The 19,342-nt window shown below is 42.9% G+C and overlaps 1 protein-coding gene and 1 pseudogene across 3 annotated transcripts in view; both read left to right on the plus strand.

The window, feature by feature from the left end:
* LOC144491523 (neural cell adhesion molecule L1-like protein) overlaps positions 1 to 19,342 on the plus strand; it is a 554,136-nt gene that overhangs the window by 273,654 nt on the left and 261,140 nt on the right. The window lies entirely within an intron of this gene.
* LOC144485552 (small ribosomal subunit protein uS9 pseudogene) lies at positions 7,107 to 7,527 on the plus strand (annotated as a pseudogene).

Genomic DNA, 19,342 nt, shown 5'->3' on the forward strand with positions numbered 1-19,342 from the left:
AGGCATCGATGTCTTTGGTGGGGTTGTGGGGCCAGCGATGAGGCCAGCGATGTCTGTGGGGGTTGGATGGCAGTGATCTGGATGCTGGGTGGTCTTTTCAGTGGTCTCCCAGCGATGTGCACATGCGCTGGTTCCCACTCATCCTGCCCATTTCAGGCTCTTTGGCGCGAATAGCCCCCGCCCCCCCGAGCGTTTAATGATATTCACGACTTGGACCCCTGCATTGCACAGAGTGGGGAGAGTTGGGTCTGAAGCTGCACTGAGAAAACAGTCGTGATCTAGACCAGTTTACTCACCAATTCAGCACTTTTGGGAGAATCGCCCCAAGTGTTTCAAAATAACGCTTTGCCTGCGATGTTGCCACAGACTCCTGGCATGATTCTGTAGCAATTGTTAGCTCATCAGTCGTGAGATCTGGCAATCCATCTGCAGCTCCGGGCACAGTGGTGATGGTGGGAACACAGCTCTATTTAATTGGGGCCTATGTGAAAAGGTTTAGTAAACTGCAGTTATGATCTGGTGTAACATAAATTGATTCGAACCCGAGAAGTATCAATTTCAATGCTCCTTATTGGCCAACCTCCCATCTTTAACCACCCCTAACCTTGAGTTCATATAAATATCTGCTGCCTGAGTGCGATCTTGCAGTGGGCCCTCATTCACCTATTAACCCCGTGCTTGATCAACTGCACTGGTCCCAGATCAACAACCCAATTTTAAAATTGGGTTGTTTTCAAATTCCTCTGTAGCTCTGCCCACTCGTGTCTCTGTCTCTTCAGGGGAACAGAAAGGGTAGACTGGAAGTTACAGTTTCCACTAGTTGTGGAGTCTAGGACTGGGGGAGACCTTTCGGAAATGCTTCTTCACTCTAAAGGTGATAGAAATTTGAAACGTTCTTCTGCAAGCAGCAACTGATGCTAGATCAATTGCTAACTTTAAAACTTCATCTGGGATGGGTGAGTCACCAGCAGGGAGTAGAGGGATTGTGGTGGATGGGGGTTGATTACAAGTCAAGTTGGAGGAAAGCACTCGTGGTTGTCTTGGTCCCAGGCAGGGTGGGCTGTAGGTGCGACAGAGACAGTGATTTGATTGGATAGCTAGAACTTGGTGCGGAATAATTCCAATAAATTGGTTAAACATAATTTCCTTTCCACAAAACCATATTGACTTTGCCTGATTGCCTTGAATTTTTCCAAGTGTCTTGCTAAAAAATCTTTAATAATGGCTTTCAACATTTTTCCTGTGAAGATGACTGACCTTTCAAAGAATCAACAGTGCAGAAGAAGGTTAATTGACCCATCGAGCCTGCACCGACAACAATCCCACCCTGGTCCTATCCCTGCAACCCCATCTCCTAGTCCCCCTGACACTAAGGGGCAATTTAGCATGGCTAATCAACCTAACCCACATATCTTTGGAGTGTGGGAGGAAACCGGAGCACTGGGAGGAAAAACACGCAGACACGAGGAGAACGTGCAGACTCTGCACAGACAGTGACCTGAGACCTGAATCAAACCCGGGTCCTGGTGCTGTGAGGAGAAAGCTAACCACTTTGCCATTGTGCTGCCCAGCCTTCCAGCTTTTGGTCTGTAGCACTGTCTGAGCTTTCCTGCCTCTACTGCCTTTTCAAGCAGTGAGTTCCAGATCCCCACCACACTTGGGTGAAAACATATCCCCTCAAATCCCCTCTACCTCTTCTCTAAATCTATGCCCCCTGGTTATGGGCTCTTCAACCAAGGGAGTCTTCCTATCCACTCTATTTTGACCCCTCATATTTCAGACACTGAGGGTGGGATTTTCCAGCCGCACTTGCTCCAAGACAAGGAAAATCTTGCCCGAGGCCAGTGGACCTTTGCATGGCCTGTGTCCCGCCCACTACGTGGCAGACGGGACAGTAAAGTTCCACCCTTAGGTTATTTTTCCCTTCATCTTCCTCTGTCCAAAAGAAAACAACACTAGCCTATCCACACTTTACTCTTGACTGTAATTCCCCAGTCCAGGTGACATGCACATAAATCTCCTCACTATCCTCTGCATTGCAATGACACCCTTCCTTTGGTGCAGTGACCAGTACTGCAGCTGTGGCCTAATTAGTGCTTTACAAAGTTGAGCGCAACGGTCCAGCTCTTATGCTCTGTGCCTCAGCTAATAAAAGCAATGAGGGGAGGCTATGGCCTCGTGGTATTATCGCTAGAATATTAATTCAGAAACTCAGCCAATGTTCTGAGGACCCCGTTCAAATCTCGACATGGCAGCTGGTGGAATTTGAACTCAATTTTAAAAAATACCTGGAATTAAGAATCTACCGATGACCATGAAACCATTGTCAATTGTTGGAAAAACCCATCTGGTCACTTATTTCCTTTCGAGAAGGAAATCTGCCGTCCTTCCCTGGTCTAGCCTACATATAACTCCAGAGACACAGCAATGTGGTTGACTCTCAAATGCCCTCTGGACAACGGCAAGTGGGGATGGGCAATAAAATGTTGGCCAACCAGCGATGCCCATGTCCCACGAGTGAATAAAATAATCCCAAATGTCTGCTTGATCACATTTGGACAGTTGGACAGCTCTTTCTGCGAGGAGGTGTGATGCAGATCCAGTTGATTATTTTTCCACAGTGCAGAACAACATATACTCTAAATTTATTGTTTCTATGCTGCTGTGCAATGCAGGAACCTACCGTCTGCAGCTTGGTGAATAGATTACTTCAGAAGAATGCATTTGGAGTTTGAATAATTAGCTTTATATGAAAATAAAATTCTGAGATTATATACTGTAGATACAAAGTCCACATAGAATGCCTGTTTAAGCAACAAAATATTTATAGACAGAGGCTGGAATGTTACGGCTGTTCACACCGGTGGGATTTTCCCATCCTGCTGCAGTGAATGGAGATTGGGTGGACGCCAAATTCTCCAACTTCGATGCAATGTGAGCGTGGCATGAACGGCCGGTAAACTAATCCCCAGAGAGTTTAAGGAGTGTGGGATGAAGTGTGCCAGGTTAAATAGCAATAGAGAGATAAAGTATGAAGCAGAAGGGTTGGACAAAGAAAGTGAGTTTAATGAAGGGTTGGGGAGTTAGATGGGGTGCAAAGTCTCAGAGATCTGGATCTATGGTGGGGGAAGAGATGCAAGGAAACTTTGAAAAAATAATGAATGATTGAAGATCTAAATGTCCCTTTGTTTTTTCTCTCAGATCAAAGATCTATCAGTTTTGATTTGTAAAAGTTCTTAATTTATTTTTAGTTTTTGTAACAGAAATTAAAAATTTTATGGGAGATGATGTTTCCAGACCCCAACCAGAAAAGCACACTCAATTTTATCTCTTCAATTCTTGGTTGCCCTCTTATGACTTTCTTGTAGTGTTATGTACCTGTAGTTAAAGTTATAAAAGGCATGTAACCATTTGCTTTCACACATTGTAGGTTTATAACCCAAACTGTCAGCTTTTTTGAATTATTGGTTAGCTTTTGCAGGTTTTCTCTACTGCCTCATGCATACCATGTTGAGACCAAATGACTTGCTAAAGAATTAATACAAAAGCATGCCTAACTATTCCATTATCTGTAGCCATCGAAGGTCATTTTCAACTTACTGCTGGAGGCAAAACCAGCATTGTGGGACGTGCACCCTTATAAAAACCACGCAACTTTGCTTTCCATTGATTTCAATTTTACACTCCTGTGCAAAGTTGAAAATCCTCCCCACCAATCTTAATGCCAATGAGACCATGGTCAACTTGGACGATTGGCTGACACGACAGTTGTTGGTCATTCTTTTCTTAAGATATAAAGTTCCATGTGGTTTTTGGCTCCCAATTATGAATGTCAATTTAAGAGTTATAGAAAAGACTGGAAATAATAAATGTGTCATGTTGATTCAATAGAAACTATATTGATGGGATTGAGGAGTTTTGGCAGGAAGACTAATTTTGACACTGACCTTGTTCACCGTTCTTACTAGATGCCTGCTGGAAAATTATCCATTCTCTGGCAGTCATTTTTCAGTTCAACACAGAAAAATTACAACAAAAAAACAATTCCACAACAGATGCATTGAGGACTGCATCCATTGATGAATTTCTATTCACATCTTTGGTATGACAGTATACACGATTTTAGTTGTTAAAGCCTTTGTGTATATAGTTTGATAATTTGTGCTTTAATAGTCGTGCCTCTATTGAATGTATTCTCATTTCTCAAATCTGACATTTTAAATCTGTCAGTTGGAGTAATTTCAGCAGATGTTACAAATCTACATAAATTTAATACATGGCTTTATTACTGAGTGGTCTTACAACACCCTTTGGCCTTATCACAATTCCCAGTTGCAATATCTACGTTATTAATTTCAGTGGTACTTCTGAAAACATCTGTTGCGTTGTTGTGTTCACCAGATTTTTTAACCAGATCTTTGGGAACAGCTATCCCTAAAGTTGTACATAAAATCAAAACTATGAGTATATTCCACACTAATTATTATAATTGGCAACAAATGCTGTTGTCTTGCAATGGTGCAAGTATTCGTATATTTTTACACAATAATATAATTACCGTATTCAGCAAATAATTTTATACTCACTCTTCTGAATTGGCTTGGCTAATGTGAATTCTCCACAGAGTTGTCAAAAGCAACAGATGGCCTACGTCTGCATATGTCGCAGGCCACAGCCACTTGGAATTTTATTCAAACCTGCTGCTTTTTCAGTTTAATGGCCATGCAGGTTAAAATAAATTAGTTAGCACCGCTAATTGCTTATCATAGTTAATGCTGTGGCAAAATATTCAGTTTTCTTTTTCAAATGAGGTGCAAGAGGAGCACACAGTGTAGTTGGATGCACGCTTCTTATACACTGTTACTGATTTGCTGTGTTGCTCAGTTCCAGATCTCAATTAGGATAGGTGAGAACTGAGGCCTTGCACTTCCTTCGTCAGCCAGAAAGTCACTTTGAAGACACACTGTGGTGAAGTCCCAGCAGTTGGCTTGGAATGGCAATGTGTTAACCTCTGGGAGAGTAGGGTAATGCCACTCATGGTTCCAGTTGAACCATAGCCCAGAGAGACAGATGGAGAGGAAATAAAGGAAGTTGATCTACATAGAGAGAAAAAAATGAGTCAGACTTGGAAGCTGGAAAGTCTGATGTTAAACCAACAATGCAGTACCCATTTGATGATCCCATTAAATGCTGCAAATAGAATGTATGACTTTCTGGGGAGGTATATGCTTGATTAAACAGATATATGAGCTTGCAAATTTTCAGTTTAATTGAATGGTTCAGCTGCAGTAGTGGATCTTACTTTGTAAATAAATATTAATGAGAACCCTCTCTCATTAAACTGACCCAGTTGTGGAACTCTTGTTAGTATAAACTCTGCAGCCTTTAAATCTGCTTCTGTTGTGGAAGATTCGTTGGAAGTGCCAGCTTGGGACATGATTTTGAATGTGGATCATGTTATGAAATGTTAGTGAATCTCCGTTTATAGTTTAACATCTGTGTCCATTCTGATAAATTTAATAGAAAGTCTGTTGCAGAAGGTGATTGTTTTAAGAAGCAACAGCTTACATTGGTGATCACAATTCGTAAGTGGTTTAGGAGCTGAAATATATTTGAGCTGGAGGCAAAAGCCCAGGGACAACAATGACAGCTTTGAATTGTGTGTTATTTTTCTGTGCTGAGGTTCTGCTCTTTCCTTAGCCACACTTTGCTGCATATGGCAAGCCAAGGAGCAGCCTTCGGCATGCAGCCCGAACAAAATCAAAGTCAGTTAAAATCAAGGGGGAAGCCCTCCAGTGGTTGGCACATATGTAACATAAAGGAAGATGATTGTGGTTCTGGACGCCAATTATTTCAACTCCAAGACATCACTGCAGGAATTCCCCTGGGTAGTGTCCAAAGTCCAGTCATCTCCAGCTGTTTCATCACTGACCTTTCCTCCAACATAAAATCAGAAGTGGGGATGTTTGCTGATGTTTCTTTTTCTTATTCATTCACAGGATGTGGGCATCCTTACAAAGCTAGTATTTAATGCCTCATCCCTAATTGCCCTTGAGGAGATGTCAACTGATTGCAATTAAGTGACTTAAGAGTCAACTACATTGTGGTTCCAGTTCCATTCACAACACCTTTTATACTCAAATAGTCTAAACCTGCAAGTAACAGGCTTGGACAACATTTAACTGGGCTGATAAATGACCAGTGATGTCCCTGCCACTGAAGTGCCAGGTACTGACTACCTCTAACAAGAGAAGATCACCCCTTGAAATTCAGCACTGAATCTGCCACCATCAAAATGCTGGGGTGTTACCATTGGCCAGAAACCTAATTAGACCAATCATATAAATACTATGGCAGCAAAATCTGATCAGAGCATGGGAATTCTGAGGCTGTGAACTCACCCCCTGACTCCCCAAAGCCTGTCAATCATCCATAAGGCACAGGGCAGGATTGTGATGGAATTTTCTTGCCTGGATGAGTGCAGTTCCAACAAAACTCAAGAAGCTCAACCCTGATGTAGGACAATTAAGTCACCACCAGAAGAGACTCAGAAATAGATTTCTAAGCTTTATTCCAACATACACAGGAAGAGACAGCATTAGGCAGTCCAAGACTGACTTTAAATGTGCACAACAGACTCACATTTTTATACATAGTTAATCACATACATATACCATTAATCACTTCTAATCATGTCACTTACAGTCATGTGCGAAACATATGTCTCAGGTTTCAGTTACTTGCTTCCCGTGATTATACACATTAGATATTGTTCCCATCCATGCAGGACCCCATATCTTTCCCTGACCTTGTTCTTCTGTTCCAGTAGCTTGTTTGTCTCATTTCTTATCTTGACTAGAGCGCATCTGCTACTCATCAGTTCTGCCTTTTCCCTGTTTGGTAGTTTATTTTACTAAAGAGCATTTTTTAGCCAAAACTGTTTTAACCCTTCCAATCCTATCCAGGACAATGCAGCTCACCACGTTAAATATTTACTCTGTCAACCAGTGTGACACAGTGACCACTGTGCACTGTCTAACGATGCGCTGCAACAACACATCGAGGCTCCTTCAACATTACCGGCTCCACTTGGTCAGAATAGGGAGATGGCTGCAAAAGGTTCTTTGCAATCGGTCCAGACTTTTGGGCTGTGGCCCACTGTCAAAGAGGAAATGGCCTGATCAAAGTAAATGGAAGGCCTCTGGAACAGATTGAGCCAAGAACCTTACAGTACAAACTGTTGGAACCAGTTCTGCTGTTGGCAAGGAAAGATTAGCCAGATTCAATATTAGGGTTTCTGTGAAAGGCGGTGGTCATGTACCTCAAGTTTATGCCAACCGTCAATCCATTTCTGGGGCATTGATGGTATCCTACCAGAAATATGTAGATGAAGCCTCCAAGAAAGAGATCAATTCTAGCCTCATACTGTATGACAGGACCTTGCTAGTTGTTGATCCACACTGTTGTGAGACCGTGAAATGTGGTGGATCTGGTACCCGTACCTGTTACCAGAAATCTTACTGTTAACCCTTTTATTTAATTGTTGCAAATAAATGTGTAACTGTCAAAAAAAGTACCTTCCAAACCTGCAACCTGTTTACCACCTAGAAGGATCAGAACAGCAGATGCATGGGAACACTGTCTCCTGCAAGTTCCCCTCTATTCTACACATAATCCTGACTTGGAATGTTATCACCATTCCTTCACTGTTGCTGTGTCAAAATCCTGGAACTCCCTCTCAGTCAGTACTGTGCCTATACAATAATGAATAATAAGACCTTGTCAACAATGCTCACATTCTAAGATTAAAAGAAAAACAATGATCAGAGTTAGTTGGCAACTATAGCCTACAGCAGCTCTAATTCTGCTGCGCTGAGCAATAAGGGGCCATAACTGGGAGTGACGATTGGCATTGGATTGTCACTCCTTGCCTATTTAGCTGTACCAAATTTCTTCCGTACGTGTCTCACCCGACCTTCCAACTCAAGCCGGGCGAGTTCCAGGCAGCACAACGCATCCTCAAGGCCCTGCGTCGGAGTCTCGGAGAATTGGAGTGAAGGAGGCCATGCTCCCTTTTTAATAGCACTGGCTGCCATAAACCAGCAGTTTAAAGATCCCATTGAAATTGACAGGCCAGGGAGAAAGTAACTGTCTAAGGTAAGTGGATAGAATTTGGGGGTTGGGGGAATTAAATGTTCGGAGGGTTTGAATATTGGGGGGTTTGGGCAGTGTAGTGGGGTGGGTGCTCAGACGGTGGACTGGGGGGGGGGGGGGGGGGGGGGTTTGGACAGTTGGTCCAGTCGGGTTGGTGGGAGTTGGGTCAGAGAGGGGAGGGTCTAGCTGGATTGGTGGGATTGGAACATCTATTCTCTCCCCATAGATGCAGTCAGACCTGCTGAGATTTCCCAGCGTTTTCTGTTTTTGTTTCTGATTCCAGAATCTGCAGTATTTTGCTTTTATCTTGGTGGGGATTGGGTCAGGGAGGGTAGGGTCGGGCCAAGTTGGAGGGTGCTGGGTCAGTGAGGAGAGGGTTCTGCCAGGTTGCTGGGGTTAGGACAGGGCGTGGAGGTTCCAGTCGAGTCAGCAGATAGCGAGGGTGGCTGGTCCCACATTAATGGACTAGATAGCAAAATAATGTTCTTTGTACATTTTACTTATGGTGGGAGTGAGAGGAAGCATCTTGGTGTAGAGTTTTGCCTTTGGGCACAATGGCAATCAGGGCCAAATTGTATTTGAAATAGTGCTAGTTTTCTGAAGTGAAGTTGTGGTTCATATTTTGACTCAAACTCATTTCCATATCACCAACCAAGAAATCCTCTCTGAACCGGTGTAATCCTGGAGAACACCAGCACTTAAATATCGAAGATGGGAACTGCAACAGAGACTGTGACTGGGATTTTCTGCTCCTGTTCCAGTTGACCGGGGTTAGGAGACGAATATTACAAGAAGGCCAAAGTCACAATTCATATCAATGCAAAATCAGGAAGTGGTCTCTCCCTCCCCCTATCAGTGGTGGACCATGTTTCCCACTGTTGAACTTCGGGAACCTCATTGTAATAAATTGGCATCTCATTATCAGGCCCATACACTAGATTCATACCAACATGTCACATAATGTGTACATGGCAGCCTGATGGCATGAAGCCTGACAGGTCTCAGAAGGTAGTACTCCCAGGGGAGCTCAAAGGTGAGTGCAGCATTCAGGGGTGATGCAGGGGTTGCCAAGATAATGCCAGGGCAATACCAGGATAGTGCTGAGGGGTTGCCAGTTTGATGCCAGGGTGGTGTTAGAGGGTGTATGTGGCTGAAGAATGTTTCTTGCTGTGCGCTGGGGCAGCCTTTAAATATGGCACCTGAATCACTGAGTTGATGACGAGGCGAATCAGATGCCACCAGCTGCAAAATAACATGGCCCTGCCTGCGTGCCTTCTTTTTCTTCAAAGTCCCATAACACATGGTGGAAAAACTATCATTGCCTTCGGCGGGCGCCCTCAACACTGCTTTTCCCGCCCAACTCCAAAGATGCGCAGATTAGGCGGATTGGCTCTGCTAAACTGCCCCTCTGTGTCCTAGGATGTGTAGGTTGCAGAGATTAGTGGAGTAAATGCATGGAGTTACCGGGATAAGACTTGGGTAAGATGCTCTTTCGGAGAGTCAGACATGATGGGCTGAATGGCCTCCTTCTATGCTGTGGGAATTCTATGATTCTATGAATGTCGGCCTTTACCAATACTGGAGAAAATTTCACCCTATGTCTGAGAGAATATTAATTGAAATCATTAATGACCCAGGTCATTAAGAATGGGATGGCCATTATAGCTTCAAGCATCAGCGATGTCCTCCAGAAGTACAAGTGGAGCAGCCCGATTACCAAAAACACACTCTCCTTTAATTGGAAACTTGCAACCTGTTCAGGAAAAGTGACCAAATTCAAATGTATCTGCAATGTTTTAGAAGTCCTATATCTGTCCACTGTATATGACAATTGGCTAATTATTATGACGTTATTGTCAGCCTATTTGCCAGTTTTAGTCCTTTAAGAATTCCTATCGGTAAAAAATGTATCATATTTTTGCAGTGGGGACACAATAGGCAGGATGAATGGTAATGAGGCCGTTGGCAGTTTCGTCTGCTGTATTTTTAGGGTAATGGAAATAAAGGTTAAGGGGCAGGTGCCACAACTAGTGGGGCAGATGCGCTCTGATGCAACCTGCTCTGCGGCAACTTAGGGCTGAATTCACCCATTTTTTATTTTCAAAGTGTGAGGCTCTGACTGAAAACTGGCACGTAGCTCTCCAGCTGCATAATCTAGTTTTCACTCCAGATCTCGAGCCTCAGAAAAAAAAAATCAGTGGGTGGGGTTTGCATCATCATCCTGGTGCGGAAGGGCCTGATAGTGCTGCTTAAGCTGGCTCCACAGAGATCGGGTTGCCATCTTTAAAGACAGCACCAGCTATGAGTCTAGACATGGGGGTATTTTCTGGTCCCATATTCGGGGTGGGGAAGGGGCGGTTCACACTGGTGGGAGTGGGAAATCCCTCGGGGCACCCAAAATGTGGTTTATGCTGATGGGATTTCCCATTCCAATTGTCCCTGCCAATGATGTAATGGGAATTCCAATGCTGAACATTAGGGTGGAGACTAATTGTTACACTGTAATTGTACCCTCTCAGCATTGGTGTCCCTACATATTCTGTCTTGTTACCCAGATCTGCTACCAGTGATGGCACAGTAGTTCTGTCTTCTTTGGTGACTGCAGAATCCTGGGCTTGCCAGCACACAGTAGGAAAATAAAGTAAAAATGGGGAAATGAGAATACTGCTCCGAACTGATCTTGGTATTCCTTAAAATGGAACACTGGTGGAAACTGGGATATAAGAATATTAGTCTGATTTTTTTTTCTAGCTAGCTTCCATTGTTCCCTCCTCACATTAGGCTACATTACCCCAGACCTTGATTAAAAAATGACACCAGTCATCCTTGCTTTTCCCAAGTCCCGACAGAACTGCATGCTCCAAATTGTTTTAAAGAACATCAGGTGTTAATAATCCGACTCCGGTCTGCAAATCTCCAAGTTCAAAAAGAATTTGTGCTTTCAATTAATGACCTGATTCTGAGCTCGATACTCCAAGTTCCAAGTTGTTACCAACACCTGAAGGATGCTGCGGTTATGAAAGACAAAGTAGCCAGAAGTAATTTGATTGATAAATAATGTCAAATAAAAATGTTTCAAACTTGGTTCTTAAATATCAATTGGCACCTGTTAAACACCCATCTTTTTACATAATTTTGTCTGCCACGATCCTTTAGCTCCATTTCAGTTGTGTGATGTTAATCAGCTACACCAAACCAACGTTGGTGATTAGGCTATTCCGCTCCACATGGAAGCAAAATGATGGGATAACTCAGCAGGTGTGGCAGCTTCTGGAACCTGCTGAGCTTTCCAGTATTTTCTGTTCTCCAGCATCCGCATTATTTTGCTCTTAAGCTCCTCTCAACCCTTAGCAGAAGATGCTGAAACGGCAGCAGTGACAGAAGCTGGGCAACCATTCAACCGGTTTCATTGTGGCAGCATTGGATACTGACTAGAATCGGGAAATATTCAAGGCAGACGCAATGCCAGGGTTACCTGTGTGTCAGAGAGTGATAGGGTAGAGCATTTGTAAATTAGGGGAACAGACAGGTGTAGATATGACTGCAGGATTGTATCTTGCCTCCCTGGTACCAGGTTCAAGGATGACACAGAATGGCTGCAGGACATTCTTATTGGGGAAGGTGAACAGTCAGAGGTCGTGCTCCATGTTGGTACTAACGACATAGGTAGGAAAAGGGATGAGGTCCTAAAACCAATTAAGATTTAGGACCAATTAGCAAAGGAATTAAAAATGGGACCTCAAAAATCTCAGGATTACTCCTGTTGTTAAAGAGCATAGGAATAGGAGGATTGAGCAATTGAACACTTGCTGGAGAATTGGTGTCGGATTTCTGAGGCATTTGGACCAGCCCTTAGGCAGGTGGGATCTGTACATGATGGACAGATTTCAATCCAGCAGGACCAGAACTAACATCCTCACAGGGAGATTTACTAGTGCTGTTGGGGAGGGTTCAAACTAGATTGACAAGGGGATGAGAATCTGAGGGAGAGCTCACATTGGAGAGAAGCAAAACTGGTAACAAGTAGAAAAATCAGGAGCAAAATTAGATGGCAGACCCAGTGAAAGAAAGCATCAAATAGGATCAGAATCAGGAATAATATTAAAAAGACAACGTTAAGGGCACTCCATCTGAATTCTCGCAGCATTTGCAACAAGATAAATGATTTGAAGGCACAATAGAGGGAAGTATGTATGTTTTAATTGTCATTAGAGATGTGTTCAAGGATGACTCAGACTGGGAACTGAATATTCAAGGATATTTGTCATTTAGGAGGGATAGGAAAAAAGGTAAAAGGAGGTGGCGTCGCGCTGTAAATATTGGCGCTGACCATATCAGTACATTAGTGAGAGGGAATCGTAGATCGAAGGTTCAAGATGTGGAATCAGTTTGGGTGGAGCTAAGAAACAGCAAAAGGCAGCAAACATTGGTGAGAGTAATTTATGGGTCTCTAAACTGCAGTGTTGGACACAGTACAAAGCAGGAAATTAGAACTGCATGTAACATGGGTATAATGGGTGACTTCAAAATACATATAGACTGGGTAAACCTAATTAGCACTAATATTTCTGAGGATAACTTCCTGGAGAATGTATGAGATGGGTTTCTTGAGAAGTATGTTGAAGAACCTGTTAAAGAGTATTATGTAATGAGAAGGGGCTTTTATAAATAACCTTGCTGTAAAGGAGCCTTTCAGAAATAGGGACCACAATATGACAGAATTTTACATTAATTTGGAAGTTATGTAGTTAATTCTGAAACTAGAGCCTTTAGTCTTAATGAAGGAAACTGTGAAGGTATGGTGGATTGGGAAAATACGTCAAAAAGAATGATGGTAGACAGGTAGTGGCTCATATTTAAAGAAGTATTATGTACTTTATGTTTGGGGGGAAATGCTGTTGGGGGAATAGTGTAATATGCCTTAAGGTAAGAGCAGCACGGCATCACTAGAGGGTAAGTGATCTAGTCTCAGTTTAATTTTCGCCCGTGAGCAGTACGCAGCACATACAGCTCTGCTGCTGATGTCTTCAAGCTTTATACCATGTACATCTGTTCTTGTATGCCTATCTCAATAAATGAATCAGAGCATGTTCCCTTGTGAGTGATTGGTGCCTTTAGATCATTATAAAAATATATATTTCTAAACACAAAAACCTAACATGAAAAGTGAATCAACTGTGGCTAACAAAAGAAGTTAAGGTTTGCAATAGGTCAAAGAAAGTGGCTTAAACAGTTGCCAGGAAAAGTGGTAAGCCTGAGGATTAGGAGCAATTCAGAATCCAGCAAAGGAGGACAAATAAACAGATAAAGAAAGGGAAAAGAGAATATAAATGCAACCTCGCAAGAAACAGAAAGGTGAACTGTTAAAGCTTCCTTAGGTATTTGAAAATGAAAAGATAAGCAAGGACAAATCAGGATCTGTTACAGGTGGAGACAAGAGAATTTACAATGAAGAATAGGAAAACGATGGAGAAATTGAAACAATGAATTTGTTTCTGCCTTCACAAAGGAAGATACACAAAATTTTCCAGAAGTATTAAAGAGCCAAGAGGCTTGTGAAAATGAGGAGCTGAAAGAAATTAATATTTATAAAGGGGTAGTACTCAAAACATTAATTGGATTGAAGGTTGATAAATACCCTGGACCTGATGAGCCACGTGCCAGAGTGTTAGAAACCATACAGTGCAGAAGGAGGCCATTCGGCCCATCGAGTCTGCACCGACCACAATCCCACCCAGGCCCTACCCCCACATATTTACCCGCTAATCCCTCTAACCTACGCAATTTAGGATTCTAAGGGGCAATTTTTAACCTGGCCAATCAACCTAACCCGCACATCTTTGGACTGTTGAAGGAGGTGGCTATATAGTGGATACATTGGTGGTTTTCTTTCTAAATTCTATTGATTCTGGGAAGGTTTCTGCAGACTGGAAAGTAGCAAGTATACCCCATTACGTAAGAAGGGAGGGAGAGAGAAAACAGAGCACAACAAAGCTATTACTTTGACATCAGTGGTAGGAAAAATATTATAAAGGATATTAGAAATATTAGGAAGGATGTGATAATTAGTCACTTAGAAAATAATGATATGATTGGGTGTAATCAACATGGACTTTTAAAAGTGAAATCATGTTTGACAAGCCTGTTAGTTATTTTTGAGGATGTTATTTATAGCACAGATAAAGGAGAACCAGTGGGTGTGGTGTATTTGGATTTTCAGAAGGCTTTTGATAAGGTCCCTCACAGGAGTTTAGTAAACAACAATGGAGCACATGGGATTGGGGATAACATACTGCTATGGATTAAAAATTGGTTAACAGGCAAAAAACGGAATAGGGTCATTGGGTTATTCTTAGTATGGCAGGCTGTAGTAGTGCGGTTCCACAAGGGGCCCTAGCTGATCACAATCGATATAAATAATTTGGATCTGGGGGCCAAATGTAATATTTCCAAATTTTCAGGTTACACTGAACTAGTTAAGAATGTAAGTTGTGAGGAGGATGCAAGGAGACTTCAAGGGTACTTGGACAGGCTAAGTGAATGGGCAAGAACATGACAGATGGAATACAGTGTAAATAAGTGTGAAGTTATCTATAGTAGAAAAAAAAAGGCAGAATATTTCTTAAATGGTGAGAGATTGGGAAATCATGATGCCCATAGGGACCTGGATGTCCTTCTTCATCAGTCACAAAAAATCAATGTGCAGATGCAGCCAACAGTTAGGAAAGCAAACTGTATGTTGACCTTCAAGTGGATTTGAGTACAGGAATAAAGATGCCTTGCTGCAAATGTATAGAACCTTGGTGAGACTGCGATTGGATTGTTGTGTATAGTTTTGATTTCCTTACCGAAAGAAGGATATACTTGCCATAGAGGGAATGCAACAGAGGTTCACCAGTCTAACCCCAGGGATTGTTGTATGAGGAGAGATTGAGGAAACTGGGCCTGTATTCTCTAAAGTTTTGAAGAATGAGAGGTGGACTCATTGAAACTTATAAAATTATTCCAGGGCATGGCAGGGTAGATATAGATAGGATGTTTCCCCTAGCTGTGAATCTTTGGCATTTTCTACCCTAGAGGGCTGTGGAAGCTCAATCATTGAGCATGTTCAAATCAGAAATCGATAGCTTTCTGAAGACTAAATGATATCAATGGATATGGGGATAGTATGGAAAAGTGGTATTGAGGTAAATGATCAATCAGGATCCAATTCAATAGGGAATGTTCTTCCCAAAAGAATTCTAGGGCCAGAATTTTACAACAAAATTTCTGAGTGCCTAACGAGCCAGAAAACGGAAATTTGAAATATAATCTTATGACACTCAGTGCAAAAAAAGTGTCAGGATGCAATTCTCATCAATGGGGGGAGACTCAGGTTGCCTGGAAAGCTGACTGCTCAGCTCTAGGGGCGCCATTGCACAGGTGCCAAGATCTCCCAGTGTACTGGGAGATCTCCTGCCTCTACCCGCCCCACCATGGACATTGGGAAACGCCCTCCCCCATGCACATCAGGACCCCCCCACCCACAGATACTGCCCCATGGGTATTGCCCGGCTCTGCCCCAGACCACTTGGGGGCTTCAGAGGCCTCTGATTTCCCCCGTTGGTGGGACCATACGGGATTCTCGTCAAGGAGGTTCTTGGCCGGTGGGGTGGTAAAGATAAGTGAGCCCGGACGATAGCATGCAGGACTTGTTAATAACATTCAAATTATGTCATTAATATTGAAATCGGCTTTGCTCCCGCCGATTTCGCTGGCAAAGCAGTGCTGGTACGATCGGGGAGGCGAAAAACCGAGTGGGACCCTGATTTTTCCCTTCCTGCCCGATCTTACCATGCCACCTCGCCAAAAGTCGGCCGGGACAAGTTCATAAGATTACATCCACAGTGTCATAGACGTCTGAAAACTGGAGTGCTCCACACCGTTTTTTGGCTCGGCACTGCAATCTTTCCACAGTTAGTTCTTTGACAGTTGGGAAATTTGTGTTGGTAATGGGAGGCAAGTACGCCTGTGAAGCTGGCTTCAGACTGGCAAAACAGGGCTGGGAAAATTCCATGCGAGGGCAAAGTGTTGATCTTCCGATCGACTGACACAGCGAGCCGATAAGATTGTGCCCTTGGAATTTGTTTTTGGAAAGATTGCACCCAAAGTCATTTTTTTTGGGAAAATTCTGTCGGACATATTTTTGATATTCTAAGTCGAATTTACTTCACTTGCCTATTTTCTACCTTTCCTGAAAGGTTTTATGGAACAGAGTCACATAAGAACACAAGAACTAGGAGCAGGAGTAGGCCATCTGGCCCCTCAAGCCTGCTCCGCCATTGAATAAGATCATGGCTGATCTTTTTGTGGACTCAGCTCCACTCACCCGTCCATTCACTATAACCTTTAATTCCTTTACTGTTCAAAAATTTATCTATCCTTGACTTAAAAACATTTAATGAGGTAGCCTCAACTGCTTCACTGGGCAGGGAATTCCACAGATTCACAACCCTTTGTGTGAAGAAGTTCCTCCTCAATTCAGTCCTAAATCTGCTTCCCCTTATTTTGAGGCTATGCCCTCTAGTTCTAGTTTCACCCGCCAGTGGAAACAACTAACCTGCTTCTATCTTATCTATTCCCTTCATAATCTTATATGTTTCTATAAGATCTCTCCTCATTCTTCTGAATTCCAATGAGTGTAGCCCCAGTCTACTCAGTCTCTCCTCATAAGCCAACCCTCTCAACTCCGGAATCAACCTAGTGAATCTCCTCTGCACCCCCTCCAGTGCCAGTATATCCTTTCTCAAGTAAGGAGACCAAAACTGTACACAGTACTACGGGTGTGGCCTCACCAGCACTTTATATAGCTGCAACATAATCTCGCTGTTTTTAAACTCCATCTCTCTAGCAATGAAGGACAACATTTCATTTGCCTTCTTAATTACCTGCTGCACCTGCAAACCAACTCCTTGAGATTCCTGCACAAGGACACCCAGGTCCGTCTGCACAGCAACATGCTGCAATTTTTTACCATTTAAATAATAGTCCATTTTGCTGTTATTCCTACCAAAATGGATGACATCACATTTACCCAAAATGGGTGACCTCACATTTACCCAAAATGTCACCGTGCTCATGGGATCAATAGTGATATTGGCAATAAATATTGGCAAACTGTTCAACTGCAGGAAACATCAGAACCATAGAACATAGAACAGTACAGCACACTACAGACCCTTCGGCCCTCGATGTTGTGCCGAGCTTTGTCCGAAACCAAGATCAAGCTATCCCACTCCCTATCATTCTCACCCAACATTTGTACATGCGAATTCCAGCAGGGGTCATCCACTAGCAACATGGAACAGGAATTCTGGCTAATTTTCTGTTCCCTCACCCAGGGTACTAAAGTAAATTTATTCCTAAAGGCACTCCAATTTAGATCAGGTAACTCAACACATATATGTTTCAATTGAAAAGGTCTTATGTGAAATTACAATGCAATGCTGAAGGATTGCAAAATGTGCAGGAGAGTAAAACAGCAATACTGCTCGAGAGAAATGTACCCAAATTGTATTATAAACAGTTCTTCATTTTCTCTTTTCTATTTTAGGTGCTTTTATCTATACAGTGTAAATTATGCCCTAGAACTTGTAATATTTAATGAAGCTTCAGAGGAATAGGCAATTGTATATTCTTTATTCAACAATTTAAATTGTATGCCAAGAACAGATATAAAAGCACTCTTGACTTAGAGCAAAGCCAGTGATGCAGACTGAGGTCTCCACCACAGCTGGTTATAAATAATTACTGGGCCGCACTGCTTTAACATCAATCAGAAAGGTCAACACACAAAGCTGACTCCCAAGCAGTGAAAGTTTAATGTTCGAAAGAAGTGTTGCTTTCCCATTGCATAAAAAGATTGCAACATAAGTTTATCAATTCCCTACAAAACCTCACTTCAAAAGCATGTTTGTTACCCTTGTGTTATACTGCTGCTCTCTGTGTTGATGCACACACATTGTATCAAATTACAAAATCACAGCATTTTTACATTGGGGGAGAATTTCTCCGAGGAGTATCATTCCTTGTAACCACTATTTATATGCTATTTAACATTGATGCTCATACTCTGTATGGTGAACTGTGGACTTAACTGCCTGATTTTTCATGTGTCATTTTACTCCGCTTAGCTGGACTGTCATGGGCAGAGATGAAGCAGAAAACTATTATTCAGGGAATAATTAGATGAAATGAGTGTGCAAAACTGTGGTAGATGGAATTTAGTGGGAGAACCTGCGAAGCCATCCATTATGCACCTAAGGAAGATGGATCAGAGCACCTTAGCATGTGAGAAGATTGGAATTGTAGAGGAGCAGCGATTTAGGCATTCATAGAACATAGAACATAGAAAGCCACAGCACAAACAGGCCCTTCGGCCCACAAGTTGCGCTGATCATATCCCTACCTCTAGGCCTATCTATAGCCCTCAATCCCATTAAATCCCATGTACTCATCCAGAAGTCTCTTAAAAGACCCCAACGAGTTTGCCTCCACCACCACCGACGTCAGCCGATTCCACTCACCCACCACCCTCTGAGTGAAAAACTTACCCCTGACATCTCCTCTGTACCTACCCCCCAGCACCTTAAACCCGTGTCCTCTCGTAGCAACCATTTCAGCCCTTGGAAATAGCCTCTGAGAGTCTACCCTATCCAGACCTCTCAACATCTTGTAAACCTCTATCAGGTCACCTCTCATCCTTCGTCTCTCCAGGGAGAAGAGACCAAGCTCCCTCAACCTATCCTCATAAGACATGCCCCCCAATCCAGGCAACATCCTTGTAAATCTCCTCTGCACCCTTTCAATGGCTTCAACATCTTTCCTGTAATGAGGTGACCAGAACTGCACGCAGTACTCCAAGTGGGGTCTAACCAGGGTCCTATAAAGCTGCAGCATTATCTCCCGACTCCTAAACTCAATCCCTCGATTAATGAAGGCCAGTACGCCGTACGCCTTCTTGACCGCATCCTCCACCTGCGAGGCCGATTTAAGAGTCCTATGGACCCGGACCCCAAGGTCCTTCTGATCCTCTACACTGCTAAGAATGGTACCCTTCATATTATACTGCTGCTTCATCCCATTGGATCTGCCAAAATGGATCACCACACACTTATCCGGGTTGAAGTCCATCTGCCACTTCTCCGCC

The sequence above is a fragment of the Mustelus asterias genome, chromosome 3, assembly GCF_964213995.1.
Source record: "Mustelus asterias chromosome 3, sMusAst1.hap1.1, whole genome shotgun sequence".
In the NCBI taxonomy this organism is placed as follows: Eukaryota; Metazoa; Chordata; class Chondrichthyes; order Carcharhiniformes; family Triakidae; genus Mustelus; species Mustelus asterias.